This window comes from Rhinichthys klamathensis, unplaced genomic scaffold (assembly GCF_029890125.1).
Source record: "Rhinichthys klamathensis goyatoka isolate OS25496 unplaced genomic scaffold, OSU_Roscu_1.1 h1tg000561l_1, whole genome shotgun sequence".
Lineage (NCBI taxonomy): Eukaryota > Metazoa > Chordata > Actinopteri > Cypriniformes > Leuciscidae > Rhinichthys > Rhinichthys klamathensis.
In genome coordinates this window covers 98,841-124,433 of record NW_026607027.1, presented here as the reverse complement: position 1 = coordinate 124,433, position 25,593 = coordinate 98,841, and the positions used below count along the sequence as shown (strand labels likewise).

Here is a 25,593-nt window from a genome sequence, read left to right as displayed (position 1 = left end):
TTGAAATGTGAAATGCGCAATGATCAGACATCTAAAATAATCGCGACAGGCCTAATTATATAAAGCACTGCTTCATTTGACATGAACTTTAATGTTGTAAATACCTTTCCTATTAAATACACATTTATTTATGTGCACATACACACAGTATTTGTCCAAATATGGGATACACGCTGGGACAAAGAAAACGCACAGTATTTGTCTTGTCCAAAGCCTATAAATTTTGTTATTCCTGGGGGCAGAAAAAAACTCATCTGGCTTTGAAACTAGCCATAAATTACATATAACTGACTGCAATGACTAAACCAAATGTCATAATGTATTTATTTGAACATGCAATATGATATCCACAGGGACAGATCTTTTCTCAGCTTATCAGAGACAGACTGCCAAGGGAAGCTGAACCCACCACCAACAGAGAGACAGATGAACATCAAGAGAAAAGGAGAGGCAGGAAGAGAGAAGGTGAACCAAGACAGTAAATGGACATACTGTATATGAAGGTCAATAGAGGATCAGAGATCAATAACAGGAAGGAAAATAAAAGGACAAGGTTTACGCTCAGGACCTGTGCTTCTTGTTCAGTTAAGTGAAATATACCAGATGTGAATCACAGTTCAAAGATGGGAACGAGGAAGATATATTTAAATAAAACAACAACTTTAAAAAAAACTTTAGAGACTACATGCATATCGCAGTCAACTCAAAAAAAGAGAAGCCTCATTTGAAGTCACCATGAATTCAAAATTCTTTTTTTAAAATGAAACATCACAGTGTTTATCTCTGCACATCATTATTTTATTTTTAATTCATGTGCCTTCCTAATCTTTAATCAAAATAACATAATATCTTCTCTGATGATGTGTTTACCAGTCCACCGGTTCAATCAATTCCAGATGGGCAAAGACAAGTCCCACCCAACATTTTTTCATTTACTTTACTTTTCTTTATTCAAAGAATAATGATGAATACTGTCTGAACCTCTCACTGAGAGAAAGAACATGTTATCAATATGTTTTGGAGGAAAGATTCCTGTTAGAGCCAGAGCTTGAAAAACTTCAGCCTTGAAGAAGCATCTTGTGAATCTGTGCTAGTATTTTTTTGTTACAGATCAGTATTGGTGAGGTGAACAACTGCCACCCTGGGGAGATGGGATGACTTGTTTTTCTCGACAAGCTTAGCGCTTGTCTCATTAGAAACTCAGTTCTGTGACCCAGGAGGGTCACTTCTAACCTAACTCAGGGTCCGGGTGTCAGCCATATCATCCATGAAGATATGCTTCTGCTTATCAGTCCATGTGTGGACATTTTCTAAGTTTATCTATTCCTTAGCCAATCAGAATCATTCAACCTGAAGTAATGACATATCTTCATGATTTTGGGAGAGTATAATTGGTGTGAAAATGTGAATGTACGCAGAGAGGCCTACGAACTCCTTCCTGAGTGTTGAAGCTGACTTCTGTTGAAATTGCAAATGAGTCTTCAGTAAAACTTTCTTCAATTGACTGCACTTCTGACTCCTGGTCATTCATAATATCTGGTCCTTGGGTCTTTAAAGGTGCATTGCGCAACATTTCATGTTAAAAAAAACAGTTTTTCTAACCTATACATGCTTAAACAATTGCCTGATGGGCTGAATGAGCCCTTCTCTGATCACTGCGATTGCCTTTATAATCCTGTACAGTAAAATAAATAAGAGGGATTCGGGACAGAATTTGAGACTGGGCGTGACGTCATGCGCGTTCACGCTCACCTGGCTATGTCTGGCAGGTTTGTGTATTCGCCGCCATTCTCCGTATCAGCGAAGACAACTCGAGCAACAAAACTTTAGTCAACTTTTCGACAAAAGTAGAAGATGGATTCTAAGAGACCGGCTTGTAGTTCATTTCAAACCCCAACGCAAACTCCACGTAAGACAAAGAAAAGAAAACTTTTGTCTAGTGCCACCAAAAGGGCCAAATTGGAGTCAGACAGGCGTCGGAATAAGACGAGAGTCAATATCGGGAATAGACATGTGCCGGTATTCGGTAATGCGATAAATCGCGGTAATGAATATGCACGATATTGTTATCGCGGGGACTTCGAAATACGTGAAAAATACATCAACCGCTTAAAAAACAATGCGTATATGCTGCGCAAAACACATGTGCACTTTGATGTAAACAATCCCCACATCACATGTATAAGCACTGTGTGCATGCAGTGCGCACTCTAGTCTAATGTAAACAATCCTCACATGGAGAAGAAGCACGGCGGAAGGAGGAACGCTGCCGACTATTTATCCCCCGCATGGCTGCCAACTCTCACGCATTCAGCTTGAGACTCACGCAATTGACACTTTCACACGGTCTCGCGCCACACATCCATTTTCTCACCCAGAGAAAAATCGCGGAGCAAAGAGGACACTGACACCGACAGACTAGACAGAGCAGGTTACTTTTGATATGAAAAAAATATCAGCTCTCAGGTTTTATAACGAAATTCAGACAATAAATACTGTTTTGGTGCTTGTAAATGTGACGTGACAGATCGCGCGCCTCAGATCAAGTAAACCGATCATCTGTTACTTTTTATTAAAGATACAGTACAACCCACCGAAAGGTACGTACTTTCGATCAATCAGTGTTTTTCAACCACGGAAAGAGGTCAATAACACTGCAGGAGAACAATTATGTCACAGAACGTTACATTTACCTCAGGAAAGCCATTTAATGTTAGTTGACTGAAAATAGCAAAACGTATTTTGCTAAATATGTGCACTATATTACATATTTTAATATATGTACTTGTCATTATATAATTGTTATTATAATGAAAATTACGGCATATTACATTTTTATATTTATATTATTATTATATATTGTATGCATTATATTTAATTTCTCTCTGTATGTTTACAGCATTATGTGAGATATATTTTTTCTTGAGAAACATTTAAATGCAGGCTATCTACTGTAGCCTACCTAATATTTATCCAAATGAGTCAATATTGAATCAAGATTGAAATTAAATCCAAGAATTGAATTGAAATCATGAAAATTGTGTTAAGCAATAATACAAACAGTAGCCTCAGTAACCATGTAAACATTATAACATGTTGTCACTAAAAAATTAAATTAATGTTTTGACAATCACAATTACACATTGTGATGCAAGTTTTTTTTAGATACCCCCAATCCGTCTGTTTCTCTTGTGCAATTAAAATATCGTGATAATACCGTATACCGTGATAAAAGCTCAATCAATTAATCGCAGCATGAAAATTTGATACCGGCACATGCCTAATCGGGAAGGCTTTCAACAAATGGAGAGATCTCCGGTCTGCTCTAGGGCTCAAACGGGATCCTCTGATTATTATTTTGAGCTTTTACAAAGTAATAACTTATATTGTTCATGAACGTGTTTCCATAATAATACAATCATAAGTGGATTCAGTAAACACATAAAACAGTTCAACATGGAGATAGATGGAAACAAAAACCGAAGTTTTCTACTACCCCCGTTTTCCCCTCACACATAAGTGTGTAATTTACTCAAATGCCTTTCCTTTCATATATTTAAAATGACTTGCAGATTTATAACTTTATTACCTCTGAAGACATTATGACTGTAAACAAAAGATTTGTGCGGCTGATGCTCCTTTGGTTATGAACAGCTCGTGCTCGTGCAAGCGTGCGTATGCGTGTGGTCCATGAGCGTGCACACCTCTGGTTGCAGTTTCGCTTGTCGCCAGAGGGGGCATAGTTCTGCAAAAACTCAGAGACTTGCGCAATGCACCTTTAACTGTAAATTCCCCCACAATGTATACTGTTTAATTAGCCTGGTCCCACCAGACTCTCGTACATTTCATTTGTACAGAGAGTCTGGCCTCGCTCCATTGACAAGCGTTAACTTTCTTGTAGGCGGGTACTCTGTTGAAGGATAGGGTACTCTGTATCTGCCATAACAAATCACTAACGTTTGGTCGTGACGTATGACGACTCAAACCATAGACAGTAAAGACTCAAACTAGCGCACGACATCAACGTCATGGTTCTCAGCCACTCCCTCTCTTCGCTGATTGGACCGGTAAAAAATTGACCGGAGAAAACCAAAGAATACACCACAATCCCAGACGCAGTACTGAAGGAAAATGAAAATTGAGCGAAAGTACGTAGGAGGCCGGAGCCAGGCTACTGTTTAATAGCATTATGTGGTGGAAATTACAATTCTTACAATTTAGCATTAAATGTCTTGCTATGGCTAATTTCATAACTTGCACTTTATGTATACTAAATAATTAATATTTTAAAGCAAACTTGACAAATTTACTGCTTGATTAAAAATGATACACAATAAATATATTACTCTCACAAGGGATATTTTACTTTTAGTTGTCTTCACACAGATGTATCATATTTCTCAAGCAAAGCTTTTCACTGACACTGTTGTCTCCTAAACTTTATAAAGGGTTACATCATGGTCGTAGGGAGAAGTGGAAATGATGCCACAGATTTTCCAGTTTTTCTCATCTCAACAATTCGTTTTGAATTACTTGAATCAAACCCTAGCAAATTGAATCAAATACCCTTTAAGGTTACCATCACTATGCTCTGGCAATCGAGCTACAATAATATGGGCAGCACTTTTTTTGTACCATTGTTGAGTTAGGCTGAGAAAGCGGACATTTAATTTCTGCCATAATATCAACTACAGTAGGTTAAACAAAGTTCCAAAACAAAGTTTAATTGGTGATTATCTAATATATCACATTTTATCAGCAACTATAAAAGAATATATTATAGTGAGTTGTATTCTTTTAAAGGTGAAATCATTGTTTATTGGTGCCAGGAAACTTATAAAGCCAAATTCTGAAATCTTATAAAGCCAAATTCTGAACAGCAAGTAGCACATGTAAACAAAACTCAGAAACACAATAAATGTTGTAGCTCCAGCACATTAGCTTTTTTAGACCTCACACCATCTATGTTCTCGTCAAATAATGTACCTACTATTATCTTATTATTTAGAACATCATGCCTGAAAATAATATTCCCTGGTTGGAATTCAATGAGCAAAAAATGTAGCCCTTGAAATCTACCTTTTCAAATCTGTGTAAGTATAGTTATTTGGGGGTAAAAATTAATACACACAGATTATGATGCGTTTCTGATCATATTGTATTCTATATAACTACTACATGGTTCAATATGATAATATGGTTCCTTCTCTACAGATAGACAGAAATGAAGTGCTCTGAGAATGTTGTCAGGGAAGACACAGACAGTTATGTCATCTTAAATCTGACCAGACAGCAAAAGCCCAATCCTCAAGCAGTTACTATTTTCACACAAGACATTATTCAATCATGAATTTGCATAAAACTAAGGTACAGCATCAAAATATTGCCTGTACCACTGGATGGGCGGTTCTGCGCACTATGAGAAATGATTCCAGTTACGTTTCCACTTAAGCATGGTACTATCACAAAACATTCCCAGCCTGGATTTGCTCAACCGTGCTTTAGCCTAGTGGAACACCTGAAGTGACATGATGATGCTTTTCTAGTATAGTACAGTATTTTTCAACAAGCCTTTTACATTAGCAACAAGGTAAATTATAAGCTAACTAACTCATTCAAACTCCTATAATATATCGGTTATAGTATTACACCAACAAATGTCTTCATTTTGAATTAAGTAAGTAAATTATTTTACTGTAAGTAAAATGTAATATGCTTGGAATAATACGGATTCATTCATTTTGACACATAAATTTTAGAGGTCACTGTTTTCTTTTTTTTTCATGTACTATTGTAACTATTAGCATGATATGAGAATCAAGATGTATCTCTATTATGATCAACGATACAATGTCCATTGTATCTGTCATTTGTACCATGTGCCGTGACTGTGTTTATGTTGTCGCGGGCTAGATCAGCTGACGGTCAGTTCGCAGCTGATGGGAGTTATCTGATCAAATCGCGTCAGCTGGAGAGGAAATGGTTTTGGTGAGAGGAGAGAAAGATGCGCCAGAGTGGACTAAAATTGGGGCTTTTAAGTGGAGAGGAAGACTACGTGAGACCTGGAACTAAGCTTGTACTTCACAAAAAAAACCTCCTCAGCAAAGACCTGGGCTTGATTTGCGGAAGATCAGCATCCTTCGGTGGTAACGAACTCCACAAAACCGGTGAGAACGATCGGTTTTATGGTCTCTAACGCGGATTTTTTTTTTGGACCTTTCTCGTTGGATTAACAAGCCTATTTCCTGGATGTTTTCGTTTGTGTTTCACGCCATGGACACGGGGTTCTCTTACGAGAGGTTCTCTCGTATTGCGTAAGCTAGCTTACGCTACGGGAAAGATTAATCTTTTCTGAAATATTGAAGCCAAAAATTTTTCCTTAATTTTGTATCCATTGTCAACGCAGTGCAGCAGCTGCAGACCTTGAGCGGGCTAGCTAGCGAGCTCATTGGTTGCTCTGCGGCAACTGCTGCAGCCTATAGACGAACTGAATGAAGGCGCTCGCGGAACCGGTGCTTGAAGCGACTGTCTCGCCGGAGCCTCTCCCTCGAGCCTCGCTTTCACCCCCCCCCGCCCTCCCCGGACGCGCAGTTGCCGCCGAGCGGCCGCACTGCTGCCATCTCGGATGACGAGGCGAAGGTAAAGGACTGCTGTTCCGTCATGGCTTCGGACAGCGAGGAGTGGTCAGGCTCCCTCGCCTCCTCCTCGGCCCACGAATCCAGCAGGACCCACGCCGGAGTCGAAGAGGAATTAATGCGCCTCCTCACACAGGCCGTCGACCGCCTCGGGCTCGAGTGGTCACCGCCCCCTGAGCAGGCCCCCAACAGACTCGACGGCTGCTTTCTCCAGAGCCGTCGCCACTCCCTCACACATTCTGTTCAGCTCGCTGTGTGCGGCAATCAGGGCGATTTGGCCATTCACCCTCTGGCGCTACGCTTCAAAGCGTGGGAAGCTCCCAGGAATATCCAAATGGGTGTTAAGCACGATAAAACAAGGTTATTTGCTACAGTTCGATCGCCGCCCTCCCCGCTTCCGAGCACGGCTCGTGAACACGGCAGCAGCCTGCATGCTTCGTTCAGAAATAGCAAACCTTCTGTGCAAAAGGGCCATAGAGAGAGTGCCGCCTTCTCTGAGCAAGTCGGGGTTTTACAGCCGTTATTTTCTTGTTCACAAGAAAGACGGCGGCCTCAGACCGATTTTGGATCTCAGATTTTTGAACAAGGTGCTTGCGAAAAGACCGTTCAAAATGCTTACAGTCAGGAAACTCCTCGCGCACGTGGGGCAGGGGGACTGGTTTATTTCTCTCGATCTGAAAGATGCCTACTTTCAGATTCAGATAAATCCCCGTCACAGGCCATTCTTGAGATTCGCCTTCGACGGTCAGGTTTATCAATACACCGTCCTTCCGTTCGGCCTGTCCCTAGCACCTCGTACTTTCACGAAGTGCATGGATGCGGCGCTCGCACCCCTGCGGAGCCAGGGCTTGCGAATATTGAACTATTTGGACGATTGGCTGATTTTGGCACAATTACACACGGAGCTGCTGTTTCACAGGACAGTTCTCCTCAGTCATCTGAACAGCTTGGGTCTCACAATCAATTGGACCAAGAGCTCACTACAGCCCAGTCGAGCGATTTCCTTCCTTGGAATAGAGCTAGACTCTGTGGCTATGACGGCTCGCTTATCAACACAGCGCGCGCGCAGTGTGCAGCGACTAGCCGCATCTTTTCAGATGAACAACCTCACGCCTCTGAAACAATTTCAGAAAATGCTAGGTTACATGGCCTCAGCCTCAGCAGTACTCCAGCTGGGTTTACTGCGCATGCGCCCGCTTCAACAATGGCTAAACACCCGCGCGTTTCGCCGGGCTTGGACCACAGGCCGCCAGCCGATCAGAGTGACTCAGACCTGTATCTCAGCTCTGCAGCCCTGGACAGTGGCCGAATGGTATCAGCGGGGAGTGATGATGGGAGCTGTATCTTGCCGAAAAGTCATCTCGACAGACGCGTCCAACACGGGTTGGGGCGCGGTCTGCGAGGGCTCACCGGTTTTTGGCCTATGGTCAGTTCAGGAAAAGCTCCTTCACATAAATTGTCTGGAAATGATAGCGGTCGAGTACGCGCTCGTGCGCTTCCTCCCGATCATTCAGGGTCACCACGTCCTGGTCCGCTCGGACAACAGATCTGTGGTATCCAGTGTTGAGCATGTTACTTAAAAAAAGTAATTAGTTATAGTTACTAGTTAATTCTCACAAATAGTAACTGAGTTAGTAACGGAGTTACATCATTATAAAAGTAACTAATTACCAGAGAAAGTAACTATAGCGTTACTTAAAAAAAATCAAATAGGCCTATGCCTATTAAATATGTTAAATTAATGAAATAAACACTTAATAGTGTAGATTAGTGTTCAATGTTTTATAATAATAATTTATTCTATTTTAATGTTGCTGTGGGACAATGTGAGAGACGCCTATTAAATTCAATATATTATTCTAAATATTAGCATTACTATAGTAGAACAATAAAACATTATAGATGGTTTATACTTAATATCGCACAGACCCCAACTGGCCAACAAATAAGTTTAAAAATAAATTTAGCTTCTTAAGAAATGTACCAAAAATGAATAAATAATAATAAAAAATATACATACTCTTTGTGCATATTAAAATGATAAAACTGTTACACAACTTCACAACTAGTAGACATACTGTAGCCTAAGTATTTTCTTCCTAACAAAAGTAAACAGTTTAACAAGTGCTCTCTCAATATAATACTGAACAATTTACCCCAAAAAAATATAATACTAAAATATAATATTTTGGGGGTTTATTTTTATAACCTATAGCGAACGTCATCATCAGAGATTATTTAAGCCAAATTCTAGACATGTTTGCCGCACGTGTTTACAACCGGTCAAACAAAGATGTTTTCTGTGAATGTTCCCTGCAGGTTATTTTCGGGTTTATTTTATAACCTAAACAGAACGTTCCCTGACGGTAATTTTTTAGATTTTATTTGTATAACCATGTAAATTAATTAACGTTGCAGATATGTGTCATTTATTTATAAAAAAAACTATATAATGCTCGGACATCCTCGGTCTCTCTTGCGCAACTGTTGAGCGCGCTCTCGGACACATTCGGTCTCTGTCCAGAGACTGGCCCAACCGCCCGCTTTACGCCTTCCCTCCCATCTCGCTATTGCCACAGGTAATGCAGAGGATCAGGAAAACGCGCTGCTCGGTGCTCCTCATAGCCCCGCGCTGGGAGAATCAGACATGGTTTCCGGAGCTTACGCAGCTGTCACTGACAGCCCCGTGGCCCATTCCAGTGAGAACAGATCTCCTCTCTCAAGCTCGCGGCACGATCTGGCATCCCCACCCAGAGTGCTGGGCGCTGCACGCGTGGGTGATCAACGACTTCCCGTCGCTTTGCCAGAGGAAGTAATGAACACTATCAGACACGCTAGAGCTCCTTCCACAAGAAGACTCTACGCGTCCAAATGGTCTGTGTTTTTAAAATGGTGCACCGACAGAGATCTGGACCCACGGACATGTGGGGTTTCGCCGCTGCTCGTGTTTTTACAAGAGCTGTTGGATAAGGGCAGGTCCCCATCCACGCTCAAAGTATACGTGGCGGCCGTCGCGGCGTTCGCTGAACCCCTGCACGGCCAGTCACTGGGAAAAAACGAGCTGGTCATCCGCTTCCTCAGTGGAGCTAGAAGGATGAACCCCCCGCGCCCCCCTTCGGTTCCTATCTGGGATCTTTCTATAGTTCTCGAAGCTATGAAAGCCCCTCCTTTCGAACCGCTTCAATCCGTGGATGTGAAATACCTTTCACTCAAAACCGTTTTTCTGACTGCCCTGTCATCAGTTAAACCTGTGGGAGACCTTCATGCGCTGTCCGTCACCGCCGCGTGTCTTGAGTTTGGACCAAATGACTCCTAGGTCATTTTAAAGCCTAGACACGGCTATGTCCCCAAGGTGATCGGTACCCCGTTCAGAGCGCAGATCATTTCCCTATCGGCTCTACCAACATCTGATAGCGAATGTGACGCCAATCTCCTCTGCCCTGTGAGAGCACTGAGATTGTATACTGCGCGCTCTACCTCTTTCAGACGCTCTGAGCAGCTTTTCGTTTCGTTCGGAGGGCACACCAAGGGTCTCGCTGCCTCGAAACAGACACTGTCTAGGAGGATAGTGGACGCTATTGCTGCTGCGTACGCGTCAAAAGACCTGCCATGCCCGTTAGGCATTAGGGCTCACTCCACTAGAGGCATGGCCTCCTCGTGGGCGTGGTCCAGCGGGATTTCCATTCACGACATATGTGTGGCAGCGGGCTGGGCTTCCCCCTCCACCTTTGTCAGATTTTACAATCTGGAAGTGCCCGCCCTGCAGGCAAAATTACTAGCGGTCTAATACGCTACAGCTCTCCTGGTGAGCTGCACTGATGGGAAACTTTACACAGACCGGCACCGCCGCTCTGTCCCCCTTCCCACTACGTGCTTATGTATTACATACACACTGGCCCGCACTCTTGCTGGCCAAAATGCTTTTCCCCACTCATAGGGCTCCCCGGGGTTCCCCCCTGGGCTCATGCTGTGGATGCTTGGCGCGCACGGCGTTGACAATGGGTTCCCGTAGCGTAAGCTAGCTTACGCAATACGAGAGAACCTCTCGTAAGAGAACGAATCGGTGACCTAACGTAACCTCGGTTCTCTCTAGATGAGGGAACGAGTATTGCGTAGCCGGCCGTGCTCTATAGTCCGTGCTCCGTGCTCTGTGCGATATAGTCACGAGGAGCGACCAAAATTTCTGACATGCCAGAAATTCATCCGACTGCCGATCGGGAGAGGTTAATCGCCTCTCATTTCTCCCTGTAATAATAATAATAATAATAATAGATTTTATTTATAACGCACTTTTCATTCCAAAGAATCTCAAAGTGCTACAAAAAGAACAACAATAATAGCTACAGAATACTAAAAACAATAAAAACAATAGAACAATCAGCACATAAAAGCCTTTCTAAATAAAAAAGTCTTCAGTTCTGCCTTGAAGGTGTCCAGGCTCTGTACTTCTCTCAGCTCACTCGGAAGGTGGTTCCAAAGCCGAGGTGCAGCTGAGCAGAAAGCTCGGTCCCCCATAGTGCGAAGTCTTGTGGTCGGGAGCTAAAGAAGTAGGTGACCTGATGATCTGAGAGTGCGTGAGGAGGATTTCAAGGTGATGAGTTCTTGTAGATAAGGTGGTGCATGACCAGTGATACATTTGTGTGTGAATAGCAGAATTTTGAAATCAATCCGGAATGAAACAGGGAGCCAGTGGAGTGAATGTAAGATGGGAGTTATGTGATCATATTTTCGGACTCTCATGAGGACTCTGGCAGCGCTATTTTGGATGTATTGTAGCTTCTGCATGTTTCTGGCAGAAATCCCAATGAAGAGTCCATTACAATAATCCAACCTGGTGGAAATAAAAGCATGAACAAGTTTTTCTGCATCCGAAAGAGTTAAAAGAGGACGTAGTTTGGAGATATTTCGAAGATGGTTGAAGGAGGTTTTGCAAATATATTTAATGTGTTCGTTGAAGGTCAGCTGCGGGTCAAACCTAACCCCTAGGTGGAGAAAGTGATGACTTGGTCGTCCAGGATGAATTGAGATACGGGAGAGGAGTGGATCTGTTGTGGGGTTCCAACAAGTAGTGCCTCAGTTTTACCGGAATTTAGCTGGAGGAAGTTGCTAACCAACCATTCCTTTATCTCCAGTAGACATGTGTTGAGTCGTGACAAGATTGCGGAGGAGCTTGGAGCAGTTTTAATATAAAGTTGCAAATCATCCGCATAACAGTGGAAAGATAGTCCATGTCTGCTGATGACAGAACCGAGGGGAAGCAGGTATAGAATAAATAGGATAGGGCCGAGAACCGACCCCTGCGGAACACCACACGTAACAGGGAGCAGCCTGGACTCATATTCTCCTAAAATGACTCGTTCAGTCCTGCCAGAGAGGTAGGACTGAAACCACTGCAGTGCTGTTCCCGATAGTCCAACTGTATTGTGAAGGCAGTCCCAAAGGATGGTATGGTCGACCGTGTCAAAAGCCGCTGTTAGGTCGAGTAGAATGAGCAATGATGGTGATCCTGAAACAGCTGCCATGAGAAGGTAATTTGTCACCCTTAGCAGAGCTGTTTCGGTGCTGTGGGCCGAACGAAAGCCTGATTGAAAAACCTCATATAAGTTATTGTGTTCTAGATGGTTGTGAAGCTGAATGGCGACTTCCTTCTCTAGAACCTTTGACAGAAAGGTGAGGTTGGAGATTGGTCTGTAGTTTCCCAGGACCTCTGGGTCTAGGGTTGGTTTCTTAAGTTTCGGACGAATGACAGCAGCTTTAAGGGCAGGAGGGACAACGCCTGTTTTTAGTGAGAGATTAATAAACTCAGTGATGATAGGGCTGACACTGGAAATGAGCGACTTGAGCAAAACAGTCGGGACGGGATCCAGGATGCAGGCGGACGGCTTCATTTTATTAATGATTTCCTCAACATGGCTCTGCTGAACCTCGGCGAAGTACGGAAGGATCGTCAATCCAACGCACAGGGGGTTGGAGGACGATGGAGACAGTGATGGAGAGCCAGATATAGAAGTCAAGTCAAGTCAAGTCAAATATATTTATATAGCGCTTTTCACAATACAGATTGTATCAAAGCTGCTTCACAGTATCAATCAAAACAACTTAACAGTGTTTGTTTATTACTGGAAAAAGACATCCAAGTTTGGTAGAGCTGATCAGTGGTATGATGGGTCATTTAATTTGAATATCCCCAACTGAGCAAGCCAAAGGCAACAGTGGCAAGGAACCGAAAAAACTCCATCAAATGACCCGATGGTGTCCTAAAACTCCATCAGATGACCCAATGGAGAAAAAAAAACCTTGGGAGAACCCAGGCTCAGTCGGGGCCAGTTCTCCTCTGGCGTTTATGAAGTAGAGGCCGAATTTACAGTAACTGTAAGATAAAAAATTTATATGAATGCCTGGCTAAATAGATGCGTCTTTAGTCTAGTTTTAAACTCGGAGAACGAGTCTGAGCAACGAACAATATCAGGAAGGCTATTCCAGAGCTTCGGAGCTAAATGTGAAAATGCTCTCCCTCCTTTGGTGGATCTGGATATCCTAGGAATGACCAGAAGCCTCGAATTTAGTGATCTTAAAGAGCGCAATGGATTATAGGGCGATAGAAGATCCGTTAAATGGACTGGAGCTAAACCATTTAGAGCTTTATAAGTCAAAAGCAATACCTTGTAATTAATACGGAACTTTAAAGGTAACCAATGAAGTGATGATAGAATCGGTGTTATATGATCATATATTCTTGATCTAGTAAGAACTCTAGCGGCTGCATTTTGGACTAACTGTAGCTTGTTTAATGAAGATGCAGGACAGCCAGCTAATAAAGCATTACAGTAATCTAGTCTCGAGGCCTGAATCCAGACTGAAACTTTTCAAAGATGTCGTTTTCTTGCAAGAAAGAGCCGAGTTGAGCGGACACAACTTTTTCTTATATTTTTGACATGAATGGAAGATTTGAGATGGGTCTGTAATTTGCTAGGTTATTTGGATCTAATTGTGGTTTCTTAATAAGAGGTTTTATAACTGCCAGCTTGAACGTTCTTGGAACATGACCTAAAGATAAAGATGAGTTAATAATATTGAGAAGAGGCTCTTCCACTATAGGTAACGCTTCTTTCAATAGTTTAGTTGGTATAGGATCCAATAAACATGTTGTTAGTTTATTTAACTCTTTTTGTTCTATGGTTGTAAAGCATTGTAATTGTTCTTGCGGGGTGATAATTGCGGCTGAATTATAAGGCGCGAGCAAAGATTGAGCGTTTACGATTGTGATTCTGATGCTTTCAATTTTCTCGGTGAAGAAGTTCATGAAATCATTACTACTAAATTGTAACGAGGTATTTTGTTCAGATGACGTCTGTTTATTTGTTAGTCTAGCCACGGTATTAAATAAAAACCTTGGATTATTTCGGTTGTTTTCTATTAGTTTGCTGAGGTGCTCAGCCCTGGCCGTTTTAAGGGCCTTTTTATAACGTGACATACTGTCTTTCCACGCGATTCTAAAGACCTCTAAATTAGTTTTTTTCCATTTACGCTCTAAATTACGGGTTTCTCTCTTTAAAACATACGTAGTATTATTGTACCATGGTGCTATACTTTTTTCTCTGACCTTTTTTAATCTAATGGGTGCAACAATCTCCAATGTTCTAGAGAGAATGGAGCTCATAGTGCTAGTTAATTCGTCTAGTTCATCTGTTTGTTTGGGTTCAGGCAGCAGCTGAGTCAGATCAGATAAGCTATTTGAGAAATGATCTATGGTGGATGGAAGAATTATTCTACCTGGTCGATAACGTGGCGCAGCATGACATATTACAGCAGTACGTAATATGCAAGTTACCATGTAATGGTCCGTGACATCATCACTTTGTGGAATGATATCTATATCTATATTCCATATGATATAATTAAATCGAGTGTATGATTAAGACGATGAGTTGGTCCGGTGACGTTTTGCTTGACCCCGAAGGAGTTTAATAAATCTGTAAACGCAGCCCCTAACGCATCATTTGACTTATCTATGTGTATGTTAAAATCTCCAACAATTAATGCTTTATCGACGTTGACCAATAGATCTGATAGAAAGTCTGCAAACTCTTTTAGGAAATCGGTGTAAGGCCCTGGAGGTCTATATACGGTAGCCAATGCTAGAGTCTAAGAGCGTAACATTTAGCACAAGTACTTCAAACGAATTAAACCAATGACGAGTTTTCTGAGTAACATTAGTGCGGATGTTATTGACTTTAGATCTAAAAAAGTCCATGAAGCTGTTGGATCGCTCCACTGTGGCTTCAGTGGATATAGATGATTTCGGCTTCAGGAGATTGTTTACTGTAGAAAAAAGCTGTTTAGAATTTCCAGTGTTCTTATTGATGAGGTTGGAATAAAACAAAGTTCATCCCGATAGATTACGGCCAAACCACCCCCACGTCCAGAGCTGCGGGATTTTTCCATATAGACATAACCCTGAGGGCAAGCTTCATTGAGTACTGAGTGGTCGCCTATTTTGTGCCAAGTTTCCACTAGGCACATGAAGTCTAATCCTCTATCCAGAATATGGTCATGGATAAGCAGGGATTTATTGGTAAGGGATTGTGTGTTGAATAATTCCATAGTGGCAGGAGACAGAGCTGATGGTGAAAGTCTTTGTAAGCTCCGCAGTACACTGTGGTCCACTCCGTGTTTTATATATCTCCCACCGCTAGAGGTTCTCAGGAGCGGTGAAGGGTTCCTACATACTCCAAGCGCGGCAGTGATCTGATGACGCCATTGTAGCGCGACACGCGTAGCTGAAGACCAGATGGAGGGGATCGTCGATGCACCATGCAGGAGATAAACAAAGTCTTTCCGAGCACTTCTGTGGCAGTACCGGGGTCGGCGCAAAAGTCCAAGCTGTCTTATGGCTGTGATGCAAGGTGGAGCAGTGTTGCAGTTGAGACTCAGCAGTTGAAAAATGGAATATTTCAACATCATGCTGGACGCTGGTGGCATTCGCACAGAGTGTTTACACCAAAGAGCGGCAGCAGGTACGTTGCTAAAGCACCCAGTCAAAAAGATTGTTGCGGTACAGAGAGGTAGGAAACTTGCAAGGGGCATAAAAAAGTCCTATAAAAAAAAAAAAACACTTTCTTAAAATACGCTAAATTAAAATCAGAAATGGAGAAGCGGCGAACAGACAGCGCCAGCGTCCTCTCCCTCCTCCCCCTGTCCCTGGAATGCACTGTACACTGCACGACAAACGACGCACGACAAAGCTGAAAATCGGCCCGACCTGAAAAAGTCGCACGAGTCAGAATTCGGCTCAAAATCGGACGAAAATCGCACTGTGTATGCCCGCTTTTAAAGGTGGCCTTGTGTGCAAGCAGCTGTCATGGATACCCCAGACCGGGAAGAACCTAAGTTCCAGTTTAGATTCCTTTTTTGGTAAAACCCTGCTCCCACCTCTCTTCTGGTTGTGTTTGGTGGCAGCTTAAACCTAGTTGACGGGAAACCAAGGCTTTCTGAAGCATTTGATGCTTTCATCAAATTGTGCCGAAAAAAGGTTCATTACTCGAAGCTTTTAATACAATTAGTGACATCTGGTGGTCACACTTGTTTTCTCCACCATATCTAACAAATCACAGCAGAGCAGAAAAAGCATGTGACCAAACAAAGCTTTGGAAGTCTGTGACGTACAAGTGTGGGATCAATACAGTTCTATCTAATCTCATCTAAATCAATTTGTGCCAATGTACCACAACTCATGTCATGTGTAGCCTGGTCAACGGATTCACATATTAATCAATAATACTATAAATATTTATATATTATATATATATATATATATATATATATATATATATGATTATTTATATATATATATATATATATATATGATTGTGGATCAATACAATAATATTGATCTACCTTTTCTGTCAAAGATACTAGAAAAGGCAGTATCCTCACAACTATGTTCCTTTTTTAGAAAGAAATGGTATCTGCGAGGATTTCCAGTCAGGATTTAGACCGTACCATAGTACTCTTATCCGATTGTGGTTGTATCTTGCTATTGGTGTTGCTCGATCTTAGTGCTGCATTTGATACTATTGACCACAACATCCTTTTAAATAGACTCGAAAATGATGTTGGCATTAGTGGAATTGCATTAGCATGGTTTAAAGTCCCTGTAAAGTCAAAATTTTGTATGTGTTCTGTGTTTGTCACACCACAGAAAAATGTGTTATTAGCCACCCTGCCAAATTTGAATGATAAAAAAAGCCAGCAAGTACATAAAATAAGCTATCAAAATCTTGAAAAAATGAGCAGTAGTCTCTGCTCTCAAACGCTGGGGGCGTGTCCGCTGGCTGCGCTGAAGACACGCCCACTCGCGGGAAAGCTGCCGTCGCCACACTCAACTCTACAGCCGGAATAGATGCTCGCACGGTGGGCACGCACTGCCGATGATGGCACCAGTTGTCGGCGCGACGGGAGGATGAATGCCGAGGCGGAAGATAGTCGGTTCGGCCCCATTCACCAGTAACAACGGATTATCAGTGAATGTCGAAAGTTTATAAAACTATCCCGTGTAAAATTATCACTTAGAGAGGCGGGTTTTGGCAGTGATCCTCAGCTCTCCATCAAGGTTGGCTCTTCACAAAATTAATCCACTTTCGGAAATTTAAATAAGGACACCGATCTGTTTTGTATGTGATCCGGTGATCGCATCCAGGTAGTAGGCCTACGCATTTCCGTGACGAAGGGATAGCTAGCTAGCAATCTGTAGGCTGCTGTAGTAACTAATAGTACTGACCGTAACTCACGATTGAGCGGCAAAACTGATGTGAATGTGCTCTATATTGTTAGGGGAGCGGACAACCTCAGTGGCTCCAGTGCGTCATCAAGTAGGGGCGTGTCCAGGAGCTCAGGGGCTCCAGTGCGTCATCGAGCCCCGTTTTAGCCCCGCCCAAAAAATCCGGAAAATAGCAATGGTGAAAATCTGTTTAACGGTCTAACTCCACAATTCAGTACTTCACAGTTCACAGTCATTGTAATATGTTTTAGAAATACATTTCTAACATTTATAATGTGTTTAGAATTTTTTTTTTTAATTGCCTTTACAGGGACTTTAAACATACTTATCAGACCGTTATCAGTTTGTAGAAGTAAATTAACCCTTTCATGCATGAATTATGATAACCTCAGTCAGGATTTTTTTCCTATGTGTTTTTATTGCTCTTAGGGCATGAAAAACAAGATTTGATTAGATTTTTTTTTTAAACAAAATTTTCAAAGAGATTTTCAGATGTCCACTTGAGTGGACAGCATGCATTTATGGTTTAAACTGAAGAGATACTGTATTAAACATAATACAATAATCAAACATATAAAGTATGTGTATTTAACAAACTAATCAATACAATTATCAAATCATGTGAAAACTATAAAATATATAAAAGAAATATAAATCCGAAATATTGCAAAGGCAATTGACCTTCATACAAGTTGCACTTCGTGTATCTTTGATATCAGAACATGAGGACGTGATTCCATCAGAATTTTCTACAGCCTGTCAAGGTCCAACTGTGGAAACCACTCAGATGCTCCCTCCAGTGTGCAGAGTATGTCAATTTCCCCTTATTAGCTGATAATTCTGATTATGTTCAAGATGGACACATTTCTAGCATAGCCCTCTTCTGAGAAAACCTAGCGATACGTTTTTTTTTCAATCTCATCTGAAATTAGCAGTGTTGGGGTAACGCATTATAAGTAACATGCATAACGCATTCAGATTACTTTTTTGATGTTACAAGTAAAGTAATGTGTTACAAGTAACATGCATTACATAATCAGATTTGTTTTAATGTTACGAGTAATGTATTACAAGTAACATACATTACCTAATCAGATTACTTTTTGATCTAACAAGTAATTAATTACAAGTAATGTGCATTACGTAATCAGATTACTTTTTGTTGTTACGAGTAAAGAAATGCATTGCAAGTAACAGGCATTACCTAATCAGATTACTTTTTGATCTAACAAGTAATTAATTACAAATAACGTGCATTACGAAATCAGATTACTTTTTGATGTTACGAGTAAAGAAACGCATTACAAGTAACATGCATTACGTAATCAGATTACTTTTTGATGTTACAAGTAAAGAAACACATTACAAGTAACATGCATTATGTAATCAGATTACTTTTTGATGTTACGAGTAAAGAAACACATTACAAGTAACATGCATTACGTAATCAGATTACTTTTTGATGTTACGAGTAAATAAATGCATTACAAGCAACATTCATTACGTAAACAGATAACGTTTTGATCTAAGAAGTAATGCATTACGTAATTAGATTACTTTTTTGATGAAATGAGTAAAGTAATGCATTACAAGTCACATAAATTATGTAATTACATAACTTTTTTCGATGTCAATGAAAATTACATTCTAATTATACAAATACATTTATTTACAGTCAAAAAAAGTCACTGCAGATAAAGTATTTTCAAAAACAATATTCACAGTATAAGTATGAATTGTAGCTGAAATATAGCCATTGATGCATGAGGTCCATTACAGTGGACAGGTGATTAATCAGATTTTTCTCCCAATCTAAAATCAAAACTTGGAAAATTTTACTGTGATATGACTCATTAGATATTACTTGGTGCTGCAATATTTTTTTTTACCTACAAGAGTCTCCTAGGATAGAAGGAATGGGTGGATATTCCGGAGCAACTTGGCATGTCTGACTGACCATTGGCCATCTTGGTTTGGAGGGGGGAAAAGTCAAAACACAATGGCTTACAACTTGGTTGCAATGTATAGGATGATGCACCAGGGTCCACTGAAGAGATTGATGTGCAACTTTGCCATCAAAACCCTTGCAAATTCAAGAAAATGCTTTTTAAATAGCTGTCCACTATAGTGACCACTGAGATCTCTTATCGATCACAAGTTCAGTATGGCGTACCACAAGGCTCAGTACTAGGACCGTTGCTGTTCACTCTGTACATGCTACCCTTGGGAGATATCATTAAGAAACATGGCATTAGTTTTCACTGTTATGCTGATGATATGCATATGCTCTATATTTCTTGACATAAATATGTTCTTGTCATCTGAATGACAAATGCGGAACAATTAGTAGTTAATGCGTTCATGACATCAAGGCTAAATTATTGTAATGCTATTATGGGTGGTTACTCTACATGCTTAATAAACAAACCACAGCTGGTCCAAAACGCAGCAGCTAGAGTTCTTACCAGAACCAGGAAATATGACCATATTAACCCGGTTCTGTCAAGACTGCATTGGCTCCCTATTAAACATCGTACACATCGTATACTTTTTAAAATATTACTGATTACTTACAAAGCACTAAATGGTTTAGCTCCCCAGTACTTGAGCAAGCTCTTAACGCATTATAGTCCTTCACGTCTATTGCGATCTCAAAATTCGTTGATTTCTTCTCTGTCAGTCTCTGATGCTGTCCCATGGCCAAACCAGCTGAGAACCACTGATGTAGAATGTAGGCAAGTTTATGCTGAAGCTGAGTATAGACGGACTGACACCAGTCCCATAAACACTGGGCAGGAAATCAGCTCATGCTGTGTGTACACTATAGTGACCCAGCAAATATTGGAGTAAGTGGTACTGCCATTTAAAAAAGTACAAGAGGCACAGACAGAAATAAAGGGTGCCCAATTCGCCTGGAACACCAATCTGGAGCAAAAACTGTGGCTTGGACATGTATCTGTCCCAGTTCACCGAAATTTAAAAGTTCTGTTAAATATTACAATAGCAGAATAAATAACCTAAAGAAAACAAATACAAAGATACAATGTTCTGGGCTGTACCATGGGCATTCAAATGTGTGTGGTCTGCTTGCTTTGAACACTTTGCCTGAACATCATTTATGTATTAAAGAAAGTTGTTTTCTGTTAATGCACGTCTGTTAAATCAAGTATAACTGTTACATAGCAAAACATCAAATATACATCTGTGAATCATTAAATGAACCCATTGTCTTCTGGTTATGCTCCATCAACAGCACCTCTGAAATGCTGCCGATTACCACAGAAATATAATTGTGTCCATCACTTTGTAAAAACAAGCACAACAATGCACTTACTGTACAATGGAAGTCTATGGGCCATTTTATGAATGATGCATAAATAAATTCATTCTGCTGGTAAAGGGAAAATTTAAACAACTTTACAGCACAAACAATACAGATTTTTGGATAATTTAAGTAAGAGAATGAATTTCACTTTAACAAAAAATAAAGCTGAAAAAAAGCTGCCAATTTCTGAATTAAAAAATGTATTTTCTTTTTATAGTAATTGTCACTGTTTCATTGTGTTTTGAGTTTGTTTTGTCTATTCTTTCTATTTTTACAGCCTCCCCACCTGAGTTAGTTCATTAATATGTCACCATAGTTACTCATTTGATTATACGGTAACACTTTAGAATACGGTTCCTTCGTTAATGAATAACTACACAGGAACAAATGAGTAACACAATATTAACAATCTAGTAACTACTATTAACTAACAAGAAATTGTGATTAACAAATTAGTAAGTAACAGCGCACAGATGAAAGTGGTAGTTCACTATTAACTAATCAATAACTACTTTTTTTTTATGCTTCCCAGAGAAGTACTGTAAGAATCATGGTAACTAACTAGTAATTACTCAAGTGTTACTACATACTTCTAAAGGAATGACTAATTATTTGGATCCGTATTCTAAAGTGAAGATCACGGTAACTAACTAGTAATTACTCAAGTGTTACTACATACTTCTAAAGGAATTACTAATTCTTTTAAGCTTTTGAGGTTTTTGGTGAAGTTTTAGATAGTAATTCCCATAGAAGTATGTAGTAACACTTGAGTAATTACTAGTTAGTTACCATGATCTTCACTTTAGAATACGGATCCAAATAATTAGTCATTCCTTTAGAAGTATGTAGTAACACTTGAGTAATTACTAGTTTCGTGATCTTCACTTTAGAATACGGATCCAAATAATTAGTCATTCCTTTAGAAGTATGTAGTAACACTTGAGTCATTACTAGTTAGTTATCATGATTCTTACATGAAAAGCCAATCCTAAAGTGTAGAATCTTCTAATCCTTCACAAGATATTTACACACGTTTGAGGTAGGAGACATTAATAAAATCTTTTTTTTTTTTTTGCGAGGTAGGTTAAATAATAAAATCTCTGTATGTATATGGTATTTGGATGGCCGATAACTCAATATGTTCCAGCCGTCACCGTGACTCTGGCCAATTTTGTGGCATTCCTCTGGACTGGCATTGAATCACTACAGGACAAGTAAGGTCCCGACAACTGCATTTAAAAAGCCATTTCTTTAAAATTATTCAGTTGATAAATAGTTCTCTGAGCATAGGCTAATTATTTCTCAAATCATAAGTCTGCTATGCTATTACATATTGATAAACCTTGTGTATTTGTTTACAGCAGTTATTAATGTTAATGTAGTGCTAGTCATTTGTCCTGCATTAGTTATTGATTAGTTTTGCATGAACTACTGTATTAATCTTCTTCAGTAGTTCTCTGGGAAGCATTAAAAAAAAAGTAGTTATCAATTAGTTAATAGTGAACTACCACTTTCATCTGTGCACTGTTACTTACTAATTCGTTAATCAGAATTTCTTGTTAGTTAATAGTAGTTACTAGATTGTTAATATTGTGTTACTCATTTGTTCCTGTGTAGTTATTCATTAACGAAGGAACCGTATTCTAAAGTGTTACCGATTATACATCTAGTTCAGCTGTGGTCTAATTAGTTCTCCTTGTTTGTCAGTGTATAAGTTCCCTTGATTCAGTGCTCCTTTGTTGCTTCATGTTAACGCATGATTGGATTTGGTTATCTTTCCTTTAATAAAGTCATTTTGTGAATTCTTCGTTGTCTTCTATCTACAGCACGCTTAGGCCTTGTGACACCAATATTGTGTCCATCGTTTCTTTCTTGCCTGTAAAGCACTTTGAACTGCAATGATTTGTTTAGAGAAGTGCCAGATAAATAAAATTAGCTTGCTTGCAAAATGCTTTGTTGCAGAGATTATCTGCCCTTAGAGAAGTGTGCTTGGTTGTATTGAATGTATTTTTGTAGTGTTCTTTATATTTTAATACATTTTTTTTTTAATTATTACAGATAATATGAATGAAATAAAAGGCCAGTTAGGTGTTTCATGACAATGTTTCTTAACACACTTTTTTAAAAAAGTGCACATATAATTGTTTCAATAATCTTTTGTCATGCTTTAAAGAAATGCAGTTATTGTGATGACATAACTGCAGTGTGTTACTCAATGTTGCATTTAAAGTTTGCAAAAATTGCAATCATCATTATGTGTGTATGCATCAAATGTGTAATTTATGGTGGCCGAGAGAGCTCAACTGAAGAAAACACATGCAAATAGAAAAACACCCGCAAATTAAGAAAACATCTTCATCAGTTTCACAACACATGTGTGCTCCAAATACTCACAACACAACCAAATACAGAAAAGCACTGCAAAAGTTCAAAACACAACCAAATACAGAAACGCGCTGCAAATAGCACAGACCACAACGGAAATGTTTCCAGAGGACCCCAATAAGTGACGAACCCGGCTGTGCGTTGAGCTCTCTCGGCCACAGTAGTAATTACAAATAGGCTTTATTTAAATGCATGACACAAATTTCAGTAGAAATTACATTACATTATATTTTAGTTTACCATAAATGCGTGTCAGCATATTCAGCACACTGTAACCATATTTGAAAAGCAATAGAAGAAATGAAGTTACGTAGAAAGATGTACTTAAGTACTACTTAAGTGGGTCAAAAAAGCACTCAGCTAAAAGGTTCAGCTGACTGCATTTAATATCAATTTTAACTATAATACATTCAATTGCAATTAACATGTAATTATGTGTCCCAAAACATTACATTCTTTATTTTGTTAAAGTACAGTATTTTAATAAGTAGCCTACTGTTTTTAAAAGTATGCTAAAGTGATTGATTTCCATTACACGAGAGTAGATGTTAAAACTTCATGCTTTTAACATCTACTGTAAAGCTACGTCTTTACAGATGTTAAATTTGTACTGATTTGTACTCGGCTTTCGCCAAGATAAGCAAAACTAAGACGTAGCTTTACAGTAAACTATGCTTCTCCATCCATTTACGCTTCTTTCCATATGGTGGTGTGACTCCCCTTCTGTCCGGCGTTAACGGCAGCAGTGTACTTGGCGCGTCAGCGCACGCGACGGCTGCAACTACAGGACCAGCACGACAACCGTCTGGATTGAGCCGAGTAGGGGACATCTCTAGGGTCTTCAAGTGGGCACCTTCCGTCCTCAGTGTTTCGTCGACTAGCCCACGACACCTCAAGAGGGCTCGACAGTGACTCTGGCGTCCCAGTCACCCCCCTCCGTCCCCCACTCAACTTCTTTGTGTACTTCGTTGTCACAAGGATGTGTACTCTCTATAACTAACATTTTCAGTGCATTTATAACCAAAATAATTTAATCTGGTACAGCATGTCAAAAATACTGTTGATAGAGTTTAACTTTTGACCTAGGAACACTAACACTCTAGTTAAAGAGATTTACCTGCACTACTGTACTATCCATTAATCTGTCTAGGTACAGTTGATATCAACAACGAATATGCTTCAGTGTAATATTTAAGGATCAATGAATCATTGAAAAATTCAAAATGCCAGTAATTCCACTCATACCCTATACCACATTTCCTATACCACATTTCCTACACGTGTAATTGTCATTGTATAGTGATTTTCAGGTTTTTGCCTCTTTTCTACTTACTGTTACATCACTAATTCACCCAGTAATTAGAGTTAACCTGAAATCACCTACATTACTGGAAGAAATCAACAATCCCCATAAGGAAATTTGCTTAATTTAGCTTAAAAATGTAAAGATTCAGAAAGGTCTGTGTAGTGGGGGTTAGGTTAAGGAGTAGGATTATGATGTGATATGTGAAAATATCTTCAGCTCAGTGTAAAGACAATCAAACTCTAATTCCCACCACAAACCAGATCTGTGTGTTTGCAGTTTTGGTTATACTTGTGAGGACCAAAGTTTTGAAAATGTCTGACTTTCTCATTATTTTGCATACTAAAGTTTATGGGTTTTCAAGTTTTATTTATAAACATTTGAACCTATCGTGAAGAATGTGGTCAAGTGATATAGAACTTTATAAAACTTTATAAATCCATCCACACTGAAACGTCAGAAAAAGTTCAAATCACCTTACTGCGCATGCGTAAAACCTCATAAAAGCTGACTCAGATGATGCCGTCGGAACATATATAATAAAGTTCTCATGCTATTCTTCTGGCAGAATCTTTTTTTTTAGCAAAATATCTCACCATTCACTGATGAGTCCAGGTCGCACTCACTCACCATTACATGTTTGGTCTAAAACACAACTACTCTCATGTTTTGCCACAGGACAGCAATTACGAGTACATTTTCTGTCATCTTTGCAGGACTGTGATATGCAGAGTGTACAAAGTAACATATCTTTAGCAACAGTGAAAGTGAATAGCACATAACAGGCAGAATAGCAGTATAAACATACATACTGTATCTTATCTATCAGTTCAATATGCGTCACATGACTAAACATGCGTTTTCAAATTTATCCACTTGGGAAAGCGTTTTCAAAAAGCTCAGTTTTCACAGGACAAAACCTCCGTCTCACTATGGACGGAAGGCCAAAACGGAGAGAAAAAGATATTAGTGTGGCAAAGCCTTAATGTGGTCATTCAGTCACAAAAAATTAATCAACATTTGAAACATTCAACCAGAACCAAGCATTCAGGAGCACTGTGGTAAAAAAAACTGATATCTTGTGTTTTTAAATGTTTGTGCTTCACATCTTTGCACGTTGGAAGCGTGAGATTAGAATGTTTCCATAACCACAGTGAAGAAAAAG

At 39.9% G+C, this 25,593-nt stretch overlaps 1 protein-coding gene across 1 annotated transcript in view; it reads right to left on the bottom strand.

The window, feature by feature from the left end:
- Positions 1–25,593, bottom strand: part of LOC130073787 (transmembrane protein 255B) — a 53,594-nt gene that overhangs the window by 23,660 nt on the left and 4,341 nt on the right. The gene's annotated exons all lie outside the window — the stretch shown is intronic.